General features: G+C 36.2%; 1 protein-coding gene across 7 annotated transcripts in view; it reads left to right on the forward strand.

Annotated features, from left to right (window-relative positions):
• Positions 1–19,145, forward strand: part of NBEA (neurobeachin) — a 636,767-nt gene that overhangs the window by 11,803 nt on the left and 605,819 nt on the right. The window lies entirely within an intron of this gene.

Genomic DNA, 19,145 nt, shown 5'->3' on the forward strand with positions numbered 1-19,145 from the left:
TTAAAAGTCCTTGAATTTAAATTAAGTATTTAAACTGTTTTTAAAGCTTATGAGATATGAATCATCAGTGGAAGAATGTTTCTTTTATTATACTGTCTTAACTGTTTCTTGCTAAATAGTCATCGCAAGCCTCAAGTCATCCTGTTCTTTTTTTGTCTAAAGAACTTCTGCTCCTGTTTCAAGAATTAGCTCTTGTCCCCCCACTTAAGTGATCCTTTTGCTGATGTCCCCCAATAGCTATTCCTTCCTGCCTATGGTCTCCCATAATACTTTGTACATAGCTCATATTTAGCAATTGCCAATTCTATTTTAATTATTTATTTTCTTGTCAGACTACCTTAGAGACTCTGAATCCCTTGAGATCAGAACATTGTCTTGTTCACCTTGGTATCCTGAATATTTAACTTACACGGAATCTGAAATCGTGTGCTCCTTATTAATTTTTTTTTTAATGAGGATTTTTTTCACATTTGATATTGTTTGCTTGTTTTTGTCACTTCTGGCTTGGGCACAGATATTGTCTTCCAAGGCTATTTTTTTTTTTTTTAATTTTTGTGTTTTCCTCTTGCTTTAACATTTCCATTTTTATTTTTTGAGAGTGGGGAAGGATAGAGATATTTAGGTATGTGTAATGAGTCATAGGGTCTTCAGATCTGGTGAATAGCCTGACTGACCTGCATATGTAAGGAAAGAACTAGTAGGGGCAAGAGTGGGGGTGGGGGGTGTTGCGGTTCAGGTCCTAGTCTTTCACAGATTTCAAATTATGAGGTAGCTTTTCTCTTAATCCAGTGCTTTTTTCATTTTATCTTGGTGTTTGTAGTTCTACTTTGCCTCAGCCCATTTGGAGTTATAATTTTCATGAGGAAATTATTTATATATATGTGTGTGTGTGTGTATATCTCAGGCATGCTCAGAACCCTTAAAGTGATGATTAAATCAGTTACTGAGTAATTCTTTTTTGTTTGTTTGTTTTTTTGTCTTTTGTCTTTGTTGTTGTTGTTGTTGTTGCTATTTCTTGGGCCGCTCCCGCGGCATATGGAGGTTCCCAGGCTAGCGGTTGAATCGGAGCTGTAGCCGCCGGCCTACGCCAGAGCCACAGCAACGCTGGATCCGAGCCGCATCTGCAACCTACACCACAGCTCAGGGCAACGCCGGATCCTTAACCCACTGAGCAAGGGCAGGGACCGAACCCGCAACCTCATGGTTCCTAGTGGGATTCGTTAACCACTGCGCCACGATGGGAACTCCAGTTACTGAGTAATTCTAACCCAGTGTTCTGTTACCAGAATCAAGCTACTCATTGGGAATATAAATATAAAAAGGAATTACATAGCTCTACCTTCAATATCTGGTAGTCTAGTATAGGAAAAAGAAGAAAAAACAACAAATTCCGTTGGTAAAAAAGTGATATTACAAAGATTTAAACAAAATGCTCCAGAGTCATTTTTCTTCCACTACCTTTGGAGAAGACTGGGAAGGGATCCTTCCTTAGGTAATTTTGGATTGGATTTTGAAGGGTAAGAAGTGATTGTTCCCCGGGATTAAAAGGGTAGGAGCGGAAAAGCTTTCCACACAGAGGGCTTAGCTTGTCCAAGAACACAGGTCATGAAGGAGTCTTTCCATGGTTGTGTCCCTTAATATTAATGACAAACTACAATCAGGCCAGCTTTATTTCTTCTTGTAGAAACCCCCCCATACACACTTATTATTATTATTATTTTTAATTCCATCAGTGCTCAATGGCTTCCCCCCCCCCCCAGCCTTTGCAGGCTTGCTCAGGGGAAGTAGTAAAATTTATTAGGGCCTAATTCGTGAATTATTTTAGGGACTTTGTTTGTGTAGGCATTTGTGGTTCATGAATAAGAGAAAATGTGGAGTAAGAGATGAAAGGAAAAGAACTGAGAGTGCTAAAAATTATTTTTAATTTTGTCAGTCTTATAAAATCTCAATTTTTAACAGTGTATCATTTTATCAAAGTAGAGTTAGTGGTTTTCTAAAATATAGAAGAAAATTCAAGTCAACATAAATAAGCTTTTTTTCCCCCTTAACTCGTGTATTATTATAACTCTTTTGTTAAACTTCTTTCTCTGTAAGGAAATCTGTTCCCTCTGACTCCCTAAAGGACAGTGCATTTTCCTTTCTGCACTCAGATTATAGTTTTTCAATTACCAGCATTATAAAGTTGACAGAATGTTCCAGAAAAAAAGTTTAATTCAAGTAATATTATATTAATGATGTAGCAGCTATTTATAAAATAGTCTATTTGCTTTTCATGATTTTTAGGAGTTGAGATTTCATGATTCATCTTTACCAAAGTGTGACTTTTTACATTGTATGTTTTTTTGAAGTATTTGTTCCTGTGAATAAAATATGCTAAGTTGTGAATTTTATCTTATTTTATTTTTCCCGGGTATTAATCTGTTCACAAGCTTGTTTCATTTCTATTGTTGAAGTTGTCCACCTGGCAGACAGCAGGCCCTAATTGGGTGAGATTGTAGGTGCAGTCTTTCAACCATTGACTATACTAAGTTTAGATTCAAATGGAAATGTAACCCCCCTTTTTTTTTCTGGCTCATTAGTACCACCTAGGGACTGACTACACTAATTGGTCACACAAGATTGCCTGAGTGGTCTTAGAATTGTTTTGAAGCATTAACATTTTTTCATTCTGGGCTTTAGGACCTAAAGCATTCATTTTTAGGATCAAAAACATTCGTTTTTAGGATGACTGTTTGGCTTATTTTAAGGGTGGGTGGAGTAGCTGTGAAAGAACTTTTTCTCTGTAAAAACACTCATTTAGGTATTTTTATAGGAATTGGGTTGAGCAAATACATTTTAGTCAGATTTGCTGATATTTTTCATTAATTACATTGGGCCCTTTTTATTCTAGAAATAATGTTTAACCTGATTAGTGATCTGCACTCTGAAAGGTAAACTAATGTATTTTAGTTACTGCATGACAAACTGTCATTTAGAATGACAGCTGCACCCAATTACATTGAAAAATTATGCTGCCAAATTCTGAAATAAATGGAAGATGACCTGCTTAGAAAATGTGGGATATAGACGTTTACAACAGAGATTTCGTTTCTAGTGAAAGAATTCTTGGGGTTTTAGGTCAGTGTGATAATGCATTCTGTATTTTAGAGGCCAAATTTTTTATCTTTGTATGTGAAATGAATAAAGGTATATTAATTGAGAGGTAGTGTGTGATAACATTTAATAATTAGATATATCGCATTTGTGGCACGTTATTAAAGAGGGACTTTAATAGTTGATAAAGATGGACTATGTTAATTTGTTTATTCTTGAAAAATATTAGATTTTTTAAAAGTTTTGCTTTGTATTATGAGAGTCAGATATTAATGTTTAAAATATACTGTTACTGAATTATATCATTTTGCAGTTGACTTAATTATCACTTTCTGATTGATTCAGTTATTCAAGGTAGATTACCGTATTTAATTTTCAGGTTTTCCAGTTCTTTTGTTTATGACTACTTCTCCACCCTCCCACATCCCCTGTCCCCCTCCACTCTTTAAATAAGTTTATTGGGTCTGATTATATATAGTCATTTTAAGCCTCATGCCATATCTGACCTAATGCCATTTTATTCCACAGATATTTTTTGAATAGTTAAACCATATGTAATGCTAAGCACTGAGGATTCAATGATCAAGACACAGTCCTGCCCTGCAATTTATTACTGTAGGGAGTGAAAAATATAGGCAATGAAGTGTATAAATGCTGTGATAGAAATAGGGAGTAGTGGGCAACACTGAAGGGAGTGGAGGAAAGTCTTCATAAAAGTGGTGATGTTCGAGTTGAGTTTTTAAAGATAGCTAGATTGGTCTAGAGCTGTGCACTCATGCAGTAGCTAGTAGCCACATGTGACTAGTGAGCACTTGAAATGTTCTTTAAGCATACAATGTATGCTTGATTTTGAAGACCTGGTATAAAAAGTGTAAAATATATCATTAATAATTAAAAATGTTTATTATATGTTGAAATGATATTTAGGTATGTTGGGTTAAATAAAACAAATTAATTTCACCTATTTTTAAAAATATTTTTCTTTAAATGTGGCTAATAGAAAATGTAAAGTCATGTAATATGGCTTGCGTTATATTTTTATTGGACAGCATTGTTTTAGAGGGTACACCTCAAAAGCAGATGAAGCATTGAAAGTATAGAAACTAATAGATGTTCTAGTATGTTCTCTTTTTAAAAATATGTATGCTTATGTTTGTGCATATATGCATATATATGAATACATATACTGTATATAGTTACACATACAGACATATATATAAATAATCTTTATATTGTTTGTCACTCATATCATGGGTTTTCCTATTACATGTCAGTAAACTTCATCCTAATGCATTGACTTAATAGCAACAATTTAAAAACCACATATCATTGGGGAAAAACTTGTTCTCCCTGTCCTGGTAAAAGTTTCCTAAATAATTCATGGAAATCAATATGGCAACAAATTAAAAATGCATTTTATTGTCAGCAAATACTTTGGAAGGAAGATTGTATACATTGCTACAGAGTTGAAGAGACAGAATAAAATGTAGTGGTTTTGTAGGAGTTGGATGAAATGCTGTTGTTTTTTACAGTATTTTGCTTTATAAAATTTGCTAGAAAGTTTCTTAATAAAAAAAACTGCTCTTTGTGAATTAAAAAAAAACTATATGAAAATATGCTTTCTGGAAATCTATGTATGCCCTATGTACTAAAATAAGAAATCAAGAAGTAACCTTACCTTTACCTGGAAAGCAGAACATATATTTGTGTGTGTGTGTGTGTGTGTGTGTGTGTGTGTGTGTGTGTATACTTTGTGAAATTTACTTGATTTATCAGAATAAGAATCTCCTATTGTATATGGGTTGCTAATTTCAGTATTATCAGGAGTATCATATTTTAAACAAGTCTGTAAATTGAATACTAGAATATTAGAATTCTGGAATCCTAGTGTTTATCTTAAGATTTCAAAGATTATCTGGTTTTCAGGTATGGAAACCTAGGCACAGAGAAGTTACTGACTTATTATTTCCCATTATGCAAACCCCTTACTTTCTTACTTTGAATTATTTTATCCTTTTCCTTTGTTCTATTTTTTTCCTTCTTGTCTTCCTCTTATTTTTACTCTCATATGCCTTTATCTATGCATCCAAAGGCATCACATGTTTACTGGTGTCACTTGAAGTACAGTTTTGACTCTGAAACTAATTATAGTTTTATATCTGCTGCAGTATTTGTAGAAAATTGATATCTTCACTCTCCTTTAATAATAGCAGAAATAATCATACTTGATGGAGATGAGAGGGAGGTTAATTTAAACATACTTTTATTTTTAGTTAGGTGTTAGGAGCTGAAGCACCCATACCTAAGGATAGTATGATCAAACCTGGGGACAGAGTGAGACTGGAAAGAATGATTCTTTTCTTTAAGGACTTTACATTGTAGTAAGGGAGACCATGGTGTAAATTAGGGGGAAAAAAGGTGATTGGGCCTTTGAGGTATGACTAACTTGAGTTCAGATTCTGGCTCTGCCTTTTTTTTTTTTTTTCTCTTGTGACCTTGAGTGTAGATATGTATTAGAGTACAATATCACAGAGGAGGAAGTGATTACCTGCAGGAGTCAGGAAAGACTTCAAAGTGGAGGATTCTCTTAGAATTGGCTTCAAGGAGAACAGGTGTTTGCTGAGTAGAGAGGATAGAGTAAGGGCATTCCAGATCTGGAAATTTAAATCAGCACAATGTAAAGTAGTACCTTCTTCATAGGAGTGCTTTTTCCTTCTAGCAAATTCCTACCTATAGTTTTGGACTTACATTTCTGTCTCTACTCTGGATCCTTCTCTAACATAAAGTGAGTTTTGAGACAGTTAAGCATTTCCATTTTTGGTTTTATTTGCACCTTGTAAATACATAAATCTTCCAACACCCTCAGGAGTTACATTCTTGAAATGTAATGTGGTTGGCAGAACTGCAGTTGGCAAACTTAAGGTCTCTATAGACAGCAAAGAGTAGGGAGAGGAGAAATAAAAACAATGCATTATACACGTATATATTTATATATAAGAGCACAAAGAGAAGTTCTAGAATGCAGCTGTTTCCAAAACTAGGATCATCTGGTTCTCATTTGCACCAAATATAATCAAAATAATAATAGTAGTTGTAAGTTTTTGTTAGCTGTGCTGCTAGGTTGTTGACTGTTACTGATTTAATAACAGCCCTTGGTGGGAAAAAAGAAACATTATTACATTAAATGTATACAGTTATGAGTTATATGTTGGTTTCAGAAATGTTACAATGTGAAAAATATTCTTTAGAATAAAGGAACATAGTATTCTCAATTAATATGGTAACTCCATGACAGAGGCATTTCTAGCTGCACTTTACATTTGAGAAAAGTAAAATTGAGCTTGTAACTAAGGACTTTGGGCAGTGTGGAGCAAGATGTTTTTTTAGCAAGAGAGAGACATGAGCAAAGGAGTATGTTCATTCCATGTAAGTTGATCTGATTTGATAGACTAGTGTTCTCAGTCATTCAGTAGCTTTTGTGGTTCTCTCCTGAAACAACAGGATTGGTCAAAGAGGACAGTGTGTTCCATGGTGAAATGTATATAGTTAGTGGATGCTGCTTCTTGCTCCATCTTGTACCTGCTACTTTTAGGACTTATATAACTATGAACTAATGTATTTGACTTTCTATATTTAGATTTATAAGTGAGTCAAATCAGATTTTGTAGCCTGGTTTTCTGTGAAGAGCTTAGTTTTTGTGGTGTGGCTAATCTGAATTCAGACCCTGGCGCTTGCTTTGCTTTGTGACCTTAAGCTAAGTATTTCAGCTCTTTGAGCCTCTGTTCCTCTCTCTCTCTTTGTATCTATGTATCTATTTATCTGTATATCTATATCTATCTACTTCATATATGTATATTCACATATATCTGAAGATAAATGATTATTTTATTTTCCCTTTCATTCCTCTTTGAATGGGAATACTATACAGAATGTTCTTTTATTAGCACATTGCTATTCAAAATGTGGTCCACAGATCAGGTTTGCATATTCGTGGGACGTCTCTTGCTCTAAGAGGAGATAAGGAGCTTGTGCCAGAATGTAAATCAACTTTGTCAATAAGCACACTGTTTGTTTCAAATAACTTTTCCCCCCATAACATGACATTCTTGATGAAGGAAGCGGTGTGTTAATTCATGTTCTGATTGAGTCTCCTTACTGGCTTGTACTCTGAGTAACTTGAATGGAAGGTTAATTTCAGGGTAAGAAAAAAGCTTAGCTTTAATTTGCTATTTTCCTTTTCATTTGTGGTATTAGAAAGGTTTGCTATTATTAGTGAAAAGAATATTGATTTTGGACTTGGAGTCTAATCTTGTCTTTGTTACTAATTAGTTGAGCAAGTCATTTATGTGTTAAGGACCTTATTTTGCCTGACTGAAAATAGAGATTGGGGTAGATGATATATGTTGTCTTTTCAGGTTTTACTACTCTAGTAGCATACTATTACTCTATGCTTTTAAATAGTACTTTTTTTTTTAAGAATCAGAACATAGATCTGATGTTAAAGTCGACAGACAATAAGATGCACTGGCGCAGTGGTTAACGAATCCGACTAGGAACCATGAGGTTGCGGGTTTGGTCCCTGCCCTTGCTCAGTGGGTTAAGGATCCGGCGTTGCCGTGAGCTGTGGTGTAGGTTGCAGACGCGGTTCGGATCCCGCGTTGCTGTGGCTGTGGTGTAGGCCGGTGGCTACAGCTCTGATTCGACCCCTAGCCTGGGAACCTCCATATGCCGCAGGAGTGGCCCAAGAAATAGCAAAAAGACACACACTTACACACACAAAAAAAGATGCACTGGGGCAGAAACATGCTTTAAGAAGCTAGTTTTTGGAATAGATATTCTTATAAAACTTTAGTCAACCATATGCTAAGAGGTTGGTCTTAAGATAGAATGATTAATGGAACTGTTTTTTGTTCATAAGTAGTAATATCCTAGGGGAGAGAGACAAGTAAATAGAATATGGTTGGCCCTTGAATAATGGGGTTGGGGTGCCCAGCCTCTGAGCACTCAAAAATCTGCATGTAAATTTACAGTCAGCCCTCTATATCCACAGTTACACAGCTGAGGATTCAGCCAACCAAAGATCTTGTAATACTATGGTATTTATTGAAAAATATCTATATATAAGAGGTTCTGCACAGTTTAAACCTATCTTGCTTAAGGGAAAACTATATATAGATATGTAACTATATAAACAGAATAGGTGATGTGTTAGTGATATGGACCAAAAATGCGGAAACAGTAGGCTGCAAGAAACTTTTACTCTCTAGAATGGGAATAGGCAAACTTTTTCTGTAAAGATCCAAGTATTTTATATTTTAGGCTTTGTGGGCCATATGGTGTCTATCACAACTACTCAATTCTGCAATTGTAGTGGGAAGGCAGCCATAATCAGTATTTAAATGAAAATGCATAACTTTCCAGCACTAATTCTCTGACACCAGCTGGGTCTCCTAGAATTCAATGCAGTTCTGACACTGTCTGGAGTTAGTACAAACCTCGTAAGGTCAGGGCTCAGTTCCATAACACCGCCTCCACTTCAGATGCCAGCTGCAGTTGGGGCTACCTGCATTTCGGCCTGGCTAACCGCAACCCCTCAGTTTCAGTAATTTGCTGGAAGGATAGAATAAGCTTATAGAACTCAGGAAAGCACCTGACAATTAGTTTTATTGTAAAGGATACAACTCAGGAACAGCCAGGTGAAGAGATTTAGGGCAAGATAATGGAGTGGGCACACAGAGCTTCTGTGCCCTTTCTGTGCCCAGAAACACATCAGTGCATTCACCAATCTGGAAGCTCCCTGAACCTCATTATTCAAGAGTTTTTGTGGAGTCTTCCTTATGTAGGATGATTGATTTAATTATTGGCTACATAATTGAACTCAATCTCCAGCCCTCTAATCACATGCTTGATTTTTCATTGGCCGTCCCCTCTCTTGGAACTATCTAAGGGCCCACTTTGAGTCACCTTGTTAGCATAACCTTAGGTATGATCAAAGAGGCTAATTGTGAGTAACAAAATAAATTCCTATCTTTCATAAAATTACAAGGATTTTTGAAGCTCTGTGCCAGGAACTGAGGGCAAAGACCAAATATATCTATTTTAAATTACACTGTAGACAGCCTTAACCAATATGTAAATGAACAGGTATTTCTGTGTTCCAGTAAAACCTTACTTTACTATAAGACAGCAAGCTAGAATTGACCTGTGGGCAATAGTTTCTAGGCTCCTGCTCTACAAAAGTTGAAAAGACTTCTCCAAGAAAATGCATTTAGACTGTATCTTATATTTCTCTGAAAAATTTTTGTTGATGTTATACTAGTTCATAAAAATTTTTAAAGTGATATGTTATAACCTTAGTGATATAATCTTTGGGAAAATTGTTATGGTTCAATGGCACTACTTATAGAGAGATTTTTTTTTTTTTAAGGTGCTTTGTAAGTGAGCAAGGAAATTTTTTCCACACATGTGCCCTGATTGCTAATGTGTTTTAATATCAGTGAGAAAGTCTTCAGTTTTTCTCAGACCTTAATTCCTTTTAGCTCCTTCAAGTAAGAAATCCTGGCTGTTACCTACCCAGTAACAATTGGTAGGTGCTATTATTCTGATGAGTGACAATGATTTTTATCATATTCCTTGATTAGTGATATTTTGTCTAATCTCTTGGCATTAGAATGTTGTTTTACTTGTGTCATTTTTATTTTCAGTTCCACTCTTACTTTTTAGTGAAAGGGGTTTGAGTTTTGGGTTTGAATTTTAGCCCTTGGACCAAGGGAGTCTGTGTGAATTCCACACATTATGAGAGCTGTCTAATGAGAGAATAGAAATCTGGCACTTTTTACTTTGTAATGCAGATCAAGGCGTGAACATTTACAAACACTGGGTTCTGCCCATTTTCCCCTTTTTTCCAGAGTATAAATTGTTTCCTCTTCTTGCCTGAAGGTTTCAGAGTGGGATGAATAAACAAGCTGGTAACAGTTTATCAGCTTATTTTGTTAATTTTATGTTTTAGTATGTATGAAATTTCTAGTTTTCATGAAGATGAAAATTTCCTCTAAACAAGGAAAATTGGGAGAAGGCCAGAACTGGCTATTTTAATGGGGGGGAGGAGGTGTTGAGTTGGCTTTTATTAATGTGCTTAGATGGTGTGACTGTAAGCTTAGGGTAGGAAGGCAAAAGAGTGGCCCTAATGAATACATGCAGAGATGATGATGAAAATGAAAGTAATGGACAAATTATCTAACATTTTAGGGCTAAAATAAAAGCAAAATTCAGAAGAATCAAAGGGAAACATTCGTTTTTTTGACAGTAACTACAGATGAGTTAGTAATATCATCTTTAAACATAAAAGGGCAATTACTTAAAGATGTTTATATGATAGTCCGTCATGAATAGCTTAGTTGTATATTCTTTCAACTGATGTAATTTTTAAAAAATTGAATACCTGTTAAATGTTCTTGGTACTGAGTTAGGCTCATATGGAGATAATAATAGAATAGTAATAATAACAGTGACTTTTATCCAGTAGTCCATGTAGGAAGCTAAACAGTAATTCTCATAATAACCCTGAGAGAGAAAGTTTTGTTATCCACAGTCCACATGTGAGGAAACAAGAATTTTCAGGTAAAGGTGGCTGCCTGGTGCCCAAGCTATTTTTCTCTTTCTTCCTAATAGACACAAATTTCCTAAGATTTAAAGAGAAATATAAAAAATTATATACTATCTGAGAAGGGGTAGGTAACATCTTGTTTAGGGAGTAGAGCCTTAGGGAAAGTATTGTAAAGAAGAGACATACAAGATGATGTGAAAATATAAAGTAAGGCTGGAACGCTCAGAAGACATTGAATATTAGGTCACAACAGAAGAGTTATCTGAGCCATGAAACTAATCTTTTTATTTATGTTGGCCTGTTGCAGACTATTCTGTGCTGCTTTCTTCTCTGGGAGAAAAGTTCCTATTTTTGAGGCTCTGTGCTTGTGGTACTTTGCTTCTAGAGTCCTCTGTTTCTTTACACCTCCTCTCCTGGTTGCAGCCTTATGCTTATGGCTTTAAGAGTAAATATAAATGAATGTGGACTGTATAAAATTGTCTTAAACAGAATAGATGCTAACATTAATCACTACTTTAAAGAAATCTAATCCATCTTGAAAATTGGAGTCATTTTCTTTTCCAGAAGAAGTTTCACAAGGTTCAGGATTTTGTTTCATATTTCCTGTGCCTGTCATAAGTATGGATTTAATCACTGGAAGGAGGGAGGGAAGATTAGAAGAACACACATTTAATTTAAAGTTGTTCTTTAATCAGTATTCTATTCTGTGGCTGAGCATAGTCTAAGCAATGCTGATCAAAAAGTGAGTATCAGTGTGTTTAGGGAATATTTGGAAGGACTGTGAATTAATCACGTTGGTTAATGTTTCGATTTAGTGCTGGCTGACTAGCCTCTGATGAGCAATATTTACTGATGGAATTGGAAAAGTTTTATAATGAACACACGTATACCCAGCCACCTAGATTGTATAGTTAACAATTTGCTAAACTTGCTTTATCACATATTTATCCATCTGTCAGTCCATCTTGTTTTGTTTTGTTTTGTTTTGTTTTAATATATTTCAGACTAGGTTGTAGCCATGCATATTTATTATCTCCGATTCAATATTCAGTTACGGTCCCCCCCAATTTAAAATTAAAAACAGCAATCTTAAGTAAAATGTTCACTGAGCTTTGGCAAATGAATGTTCCTGGGTAACCCACACTCCTGTCCAAACAGAATATTACAGTCACCTCAGGAAGTTCCCTCAGACCCTTTCCTGTGAATCCCTGATGCTATCCCCAGAGGCAAGCAAACTTTTTTTCCCATCATGGACTAGTTTTGGGTGTTGTAGAATTTCGTGTAAATGGAATCTGACAGTATGAATGAACTCTTTTGAGTAAAGCCTCTTTCATTTAACATGGTGTTTTTGCTGTTTGTTAGTGCTGTGTTTATCCGTAGTTTGCTACTTTTTATTGCCAAGTAGAAAACCATCATATGAATATACCATAGTTTATCCATTCTCCTATTGATGGAACTCTGACCTGTTTCCAGTTTTTGGCCATTATAAATAAAGCTTCCTTGAACATTTTTATGCAAGTCATTTGGGGAAATATTTTTCATTTCTTTTGGGTAAATACCTAAGAATGTAAATATTGAGTCAGAGAGATGGTGTATGTTTGCTTTAACAAGAACCTGCTAGACATTTTTCCAAATGGTTGAAACATTTTGTATTTCCAACCATGTATGAGAAATTCCATTCTCTCCAACATTTTATGTGGTCAGTCGTCTTGTCCATTCTGATGGATCTGTAGTAACTCATTGTGCTTTTAATTTGAAATCCTGTGATGGCTAATGATGCCTAGCACTTTTTCTTGTCCTTATTGGCTACTTGTAAATCTTTTGCAAAGTATCAGTTCAATTCTTGTGCCAGTTTTTAAATTAAAAAACTTTCTTAAGCATTCTTTATATATCCTAGATACTGTTCATTTGTCAGATATGTGGCTTTTGAAAAATCTCTCAGTTTTTTAATTTTCTGTTTACCCAAAGCTGACTTTTCATGAACAAATACTTTTAAAATTTTGATTAAATTTAATTCATTAATTTTTATTTTATGTATTTATTTTTAAAATTATTTTAAATTATGAAATATTTTATTCATACCAGAAAATTTACAGAATAATTACCATAGTTTGTTTAACTCTGCCACCTCAAGATAGTTAATTAATTTTTAAATTTACTGTTATTGTTTTCTCTTTCTTTCTTTTTGGAAGAAGAAAGTTCCCAGACTAGGGATTGAATTGGAGCTACAGCCGCTGGCCTGTGCCACAGCCTCAGCAATGCGGAATCCGAATCACGTTTGCAACCTGCACCACCACTCACAGCAACACCTGATCCTTAACCCACTGGGTGAGGCCAGGGATCAAACTCACATCTTCATGGATCCTAGTCGGGTTCATTAACCCCTGAGCCATGAAGGGAACTCTTGTTACTGTTTTCTGACCTTAGGAAAACATTGTTTTCACTATAGATCATAAACATACTATTCTGTATTTTCCTCTAGAAGCTTTATAGTTTTTGTCCTTATGTTTAATCTATAAGCTATATAAAGTTAATTTCTGTGTGTATTATGAGGCAAGGGTTCAGGTTTTATTCCTCATCTCCCCTATATTGATATTCATTTGTTTCATCATCATTTGTGGCAAAGAGTGTCCTTTGTCTGTTGGATTGCTGTGACACTTGTGGAGAAAATTGAATGATGTGTAAGTTTGAGCCTACCTTATTTCATTCATCTATTTGTCAGTCTTTATGTCAGTACTATATGTTGATTACTGAAACTTGATGATGAATTTTGAAACTGAGTTGTATGTAAGTCCCCCAATGTTTTTGCAAGGTGGCTATGAATGTTCTAGTTGTTGTTTGCATTGACATGAACATTTTAAAATCCATTGTCAGTTTCTACCATGAAGCCTGCTAGGATTATAAACAGATTTGCATGGATGTATAGTTAGTTGTGGGGAGGAGTTGACTTCTTAAAAGTACTGAGTCTTCTAATTTATATATAGCCCTTATTTGCTTAGATCTTTTTAAAATTTCTCCCTGTAGTGTTTTGTAGTTTATAGCTTAGAGGAGTCACACTTTTTTTTTTTTGCTACATTTTATTTCTAAGTGTTTTTTTTTATGCTATTGTAAATGGAATTTTAAAGTTTCATTTTCTAATTTCTCGATCCTCTTACATAAAAATAAAATTAATTTTTTTATGTTGATTTTGTATTCTCTGACTTTGCCAAAAGCACATATTTTTCTGCCTACTTAAAAATATTCGTTGCAGAAGTTCCCGTCGTGGTGCAGTGGAAACGAATCTGACTAGGAACCATGAGGTTGTAGGTTCTATCCTTGGCCTCTGCTCAGTGGGTTAAGGATCTGGCGTTGCCATGAGCTGTGGTGTAGGTTCACAGACGTGGCTCGGATCTGGCGTTGCTGTGGCTGTGGTGTAGGCCGGCAGCTATAGCTCCTATTAGACCCCTAGCCTGGGAACCTCCATGTGCTGTGGGTGCGGCCCTAAAAAGACACACACACACACACACACACACACAAAATTCGTTGTAATCAGTCATGTTTCTACATGTCTCTAGAAATAGTTTTACTTTTGTGATCATTATGCCTTTTGTTCTTGCCTTATTATACCAACTAGCACCTTCAATGCAATGTTCAGTATGTGTGTTGAGAGTGATGTGATGATTTTTCAAGATATTAGGAAAAAAATGTTTATTATTTGACCATTAAGTAGATTTGCTATTAATATGTTAGCTATAGGTTTTTGCAAATACCATTTATTTTGTTATGGAAATGCCTCCATTTCCTAGTTTCCTAAGTAATTTTTATCATGAATGAGTGAATTTTATAAAATGATTTTTCTGCTTTGATTGAGGTGCTCATGTGGTTTTTCTTCCTTATTAACATGGTAATAATAATAGACTTGTGGTTGCCCGGGGGGAGGGGGAGGGAGTGGGATGGATTGGGAGCTTGGGAGCTTGGGGCCAGTGGATGCAAACTATTGCTCTTGGAATGAATTTACAACGAGATCCTGCTATGTAGCACTGAGAACTATGACTAGATACTTACAACACAGCACAACAATGGGAGACAAAATTATGTATACATGTATGTGTAACTGGGTCCCCATGCTGTACAGTGGAAAAAAAGTGTATTGGGGGAAACAACAATAAAAAATAAATTAAAAAAACAAATGGTAATAATAATTAGCATTTTTTAAATGGCCATACCCACAGCAGATGGAAGTTCCCGGGCCAGGGACTAAATCTGAGCCATAACTGGGATCTACACTGCAAGTGCAGCAATGCTAGATCCTTTAATTCCCTACTACCGGGCAGATGTCGAGTCCATGCCTCCCCAGTGACCTGAGCTGCTGCAGTCGGATGCGTAACCCACTGTGCTACAGTGGGAATATCAGTAATTATATTTTTAAAACAGCTTTATTGAAGTATAATTTACATACCATACAATACACCTGTTTTTAGCAATATAAGTCAGTGAGCTTTAGTACTTTTACATAGTCATTCACCCATAATCAAAATGTATTTTTAGAACATTTCCATCATACCCCAAAGAAGGCTCACACCCACTTGCAGTCACTCCCTGTTTCCACCTCCAGTCTCAGGCAATCAATCCTTTACTTTCCTGGAGTTCCCATTATGGCTCAGCAGTTACAAACCTGACTAGGATCCATAAGGACGTGGGTTCCATCCCTGGCCTCGCTGAGTGGGTTAAATATCCAGCATTGCTGTGAGCTGTGGTGTATGTTGCAGATGTGACGTGGATCCTGTGTTGCTGGGGCTGTGGCTAGGCTGGGAGCTGTAGCTCAGATTTGACCCCTAGCCTGGGACAGCCCTTCCAAAAAAAAAAAAAAGACGAAAAACATTACTTTTTGTATGTTTGCTTTTTTTGGATATTTCATATAAATGGAGTCACATAGCATGTGTTATGGCCTTTTATGTCTAACTTGTCATTTAGCATATGAAACTCACTCATGTTCCTTTTTATTGCCAAATAATATTTTACTGTGTGAATATACCACATTTTGATTATCCATTTGGCAGTTTAAGGACATTTGAATTGTTTCTGATTTTTTTTTTGCTTTTATTAATAATGTGTTTATGAACATTTGTTTACAAGTCTGTGTGGACATATAATTTCATAAATCAGATTGGAATTGCTGAGTCACATGTTAAATCTGTTTTTTTACTTTTTAAGAAACTGTTTTCCGGAGTTCCTGTCGTGGCTCAGTGGTTAACGAATCCGACTGGGAACCATGGGGTTGCTGGTTCGACCCCTGGCCTTGCTCAGTGGGTTAAGGATCTGGCGTTGCCGTGAGCTGTGGTGTAGGTCGCAGATGTGGGTTGGATCCCGCATTGCTGTGACTGTGGCTTAGGCCAGCGCTACAGCTCTGATTGGTTGGACTCCTAGCCTGGGAACTTCCATATGCCACAGGAGCGGCCCTAGAAATGGCAAAAAGACAAAAAAAAAAAAAAAAAAAAGAAAGGAAAAGAAAGAAACTGTTTTCCCACAATTACTGTATCACATTACATTTCCACTGGCAATGTTACATTGATTTTTGAGAGTTAAAACAATCTTGTGGTCTTAGGATAACTCTATGATGTGTTTTTTCATCTTATATATTGCTAGATTTGGTTTGCCTGCAGTTTTAAGGATTTCTGTGTTTGTGTTTATAAGATATTTTGGTTCGTAATTTTATTTTCTTGTAATGTCTTTCTTAAGATTTGCTACCATGGTAGCAGTGATAGCAAGGAATATGGAAGTGTTCCTTCCATCTCTGGTTTATAAATGAGTTTTGTAGAATTCACTAATAAAAACACCTGGGCTTGCGCTTTTCTTTATTGGAGGATTTTTTGATATTGTATTTCACCTAATATGACTTTTATTTTCTGGCTGCTCTCATATATATGTATATGTATAAGTATATATACATTTAATTTATTGTCTTTTTTAGGGCTAAACCTGCGGCATATGGAAGTTCCCAGGCTAGGAGTCCGATCAGAGCTGTAGCCACTGGCCTATGCCATGTCCACAGCAACACGGGATCCAAGCTCTGTCTGCGACTTATACCACAGCTTGTGGCAACACTGGATCCCTGACCCACTGAGTGAGGCCAGGGCTCGAACCTGCATCCTCAGGGACACTAGCTGGGTTTTGTTAACCACTGAGCCACAATGATAACTCCCCCCACTTTTTTTTTTCATGCCCTGAAATTCTTCATTTTGTTATGTTTTTTTTTGAACTTTATTGAACAAAATTAAGTTGCCAGTTTACTTGGCTGAACTCAAAGTGCAGAACTTTGTCTCTCATACTGTTGCCAACAGTTAGAATCTCATGAATGTGAGTAGTTCATGGTTCAGTTAGACATTTGCTGAGAGTGTATTTGGGGCTTCCTCTCTCTAGTGCTCTTTGTTTCTATATTTGCTTCCCTCATGTTCAGACTGCTGGGATTGTTCCTAACTTGTGGTTCATGATGTAGATTGGGGTCTGTTCCTAAACTAAAAGTCAGAGAAACAGAATTTTGCATAATGCCATTACTTTTTTTCATTCCTGTCAATGCTCTTTCTTTATATGTGTGTCTTTGGCTATTCTTTAGTGCCTTCAGATAGCTATTTTCTACCATTTTGTCTGACATTTATAGTTTGATCTTTACTATGATAAGAATCACTTCACCATTATCAGACCTTATCTATCCTAAATTATAAAACAAAATAGTTACTATGCCATTAGTTCACGTAACAAATATCACAAAGGCCCTTATGTGTGCTTGACAAGTGTTGGAAAAACAAATATTAAAGACATAGATCCTTATTCTCAGGGACCTCCCTTGTTTACAGAAGAAATAGAAGTATAAACAAGTGTGATGAATACAGTAATAGATTCTTTTTGGGAAGAAAGTAGTGAAGAAAGTGTGCTTGCTTCTCACTAGGCTAGGGAATATGGGCATGCAGGGGAGAGCTGGTGGGAGTTTACAGAAGGCATGTATTCTGAAGGCATATTACATCCTGCTTGGAGTTTGAAGGATTTATAGGAGTTTTTAGGTAAGTGGAGCGGGAGTATAGATGGACTGTGCTTTCAAGCTTCATTTTTAATGTAAAGACAAAAGAGATGATATGAAACATAGAGTCAAGTATGGTTGGGAATTTTATTTTATTTAATTTATTTATTTATTTATTTTTTGTCTTTTGTCTTTTTTGTTGTTGTTGTTGTTGTTGTTGCTATTTTTGGGCCGCTCCCGCGGCATATGGAGGTTCCCAGGCTAGGGGTTGAATTGGAGCTGTAGCTGCTGGCCTACACCAGAGCCACAGCAACGCGGGATCTGAGCCGCGTCTGCAACCTACACCACAGCTCAGGGCAACGCCGGATCGTTAACCCACTGAGCAAGGGCAGGGACCGAACCCGCAACCTCATGGTTCCTAGTCGGATTCGTTAACCACTGCGCCACGACGGGAACTCCTGGTTGGGAATTTTAAATCATCCATAACTTCTCTTGCCTTTCCTTCTTTCTTTTATGTCTGACTTTATGATTTCCTCATCTTAAATCATTGGGTGACTGTCCCACTGATTTATAAAATTCTAGTATAAATTGGCCAGTTCTCCGTGTTCTACAAATATTTCAGATTAGCGCTTTAATGGCCTAGAAACTGGGAGGAGTAAGAGCTGGAACATAAGAAATGCTGTATCTGTAATTTGTCCGCTTTTCAAACAGCTGAGACATCAGATGTAGATTGTAACCCTTAGATCACAGTGGTTAAGATTCTAGTAAGAATTGATTTTGTTTGTGAGTTGATCAATCAACCTGTGATCAGGTAGTCTATTTTAATTCAATTATTTGCATCAAGGATCCTTGTTCTATTTGTACATAAGTTTCAACATATTTTCATTAGAGGCCTGTTAGTGCATTTTCCATTTGCTAACAGTTCCAGGTTCCTCTTAATGGTTAGATTAACTGTCTTCATTAGCAGTTGTTGGGCTCTTCAGGAAATTGTCATTGAGAACCAAGAAAAATTTAACCTTTCATTTGGGGAAAGTTAGATTTAATTTTGAAATCTGGAGAACCTTAATGTTAGAAGATGAGCTGGAATGAAATAAACGAATCAGCAAGGAATAGCACCTTTCAGTGCTGTTACCATTACGCTGAAGATAAATCTGGGAATTCTCAGTGTGATTTTTAAGCTCCAACTTGACCTGATACCTGCATAGCTCCCCAGTCTCATCTCCTGCTAGTCTTCCATTCATTACTCCATCGTCTTCTCCCTTGCTCTCTGCAAGTCAGCCAAACTAGTCCCCTTTTATCATTTATCAGAGGTTTGTCTTATCCTGGGGCTTTGATAAGTTGTTATCTCTTCCAGAAATTATTTTCCTCATTTCTTTCATCTTCTCCTCATTATTTCCTTTTCTCCCAATCATCCCAGTGAAATTAAAAAAAATTTCCGTCATCTCATAGCCT

Source organism: Phacochoerus africanus, chromosome 13, assembly GCF_016906955.1.
Source record: "Phacochoerus africanus isolate WHEZ1 chromosome 13, ROS_Pafr_v1, whole genome shotgun sequence".
Lineage (NCBI taxonomy): Eukaryota > Metazoa > Chordata > Mammalia > Artiodactyla > Suidae > Phacochoerus > Phacochoerus africanus.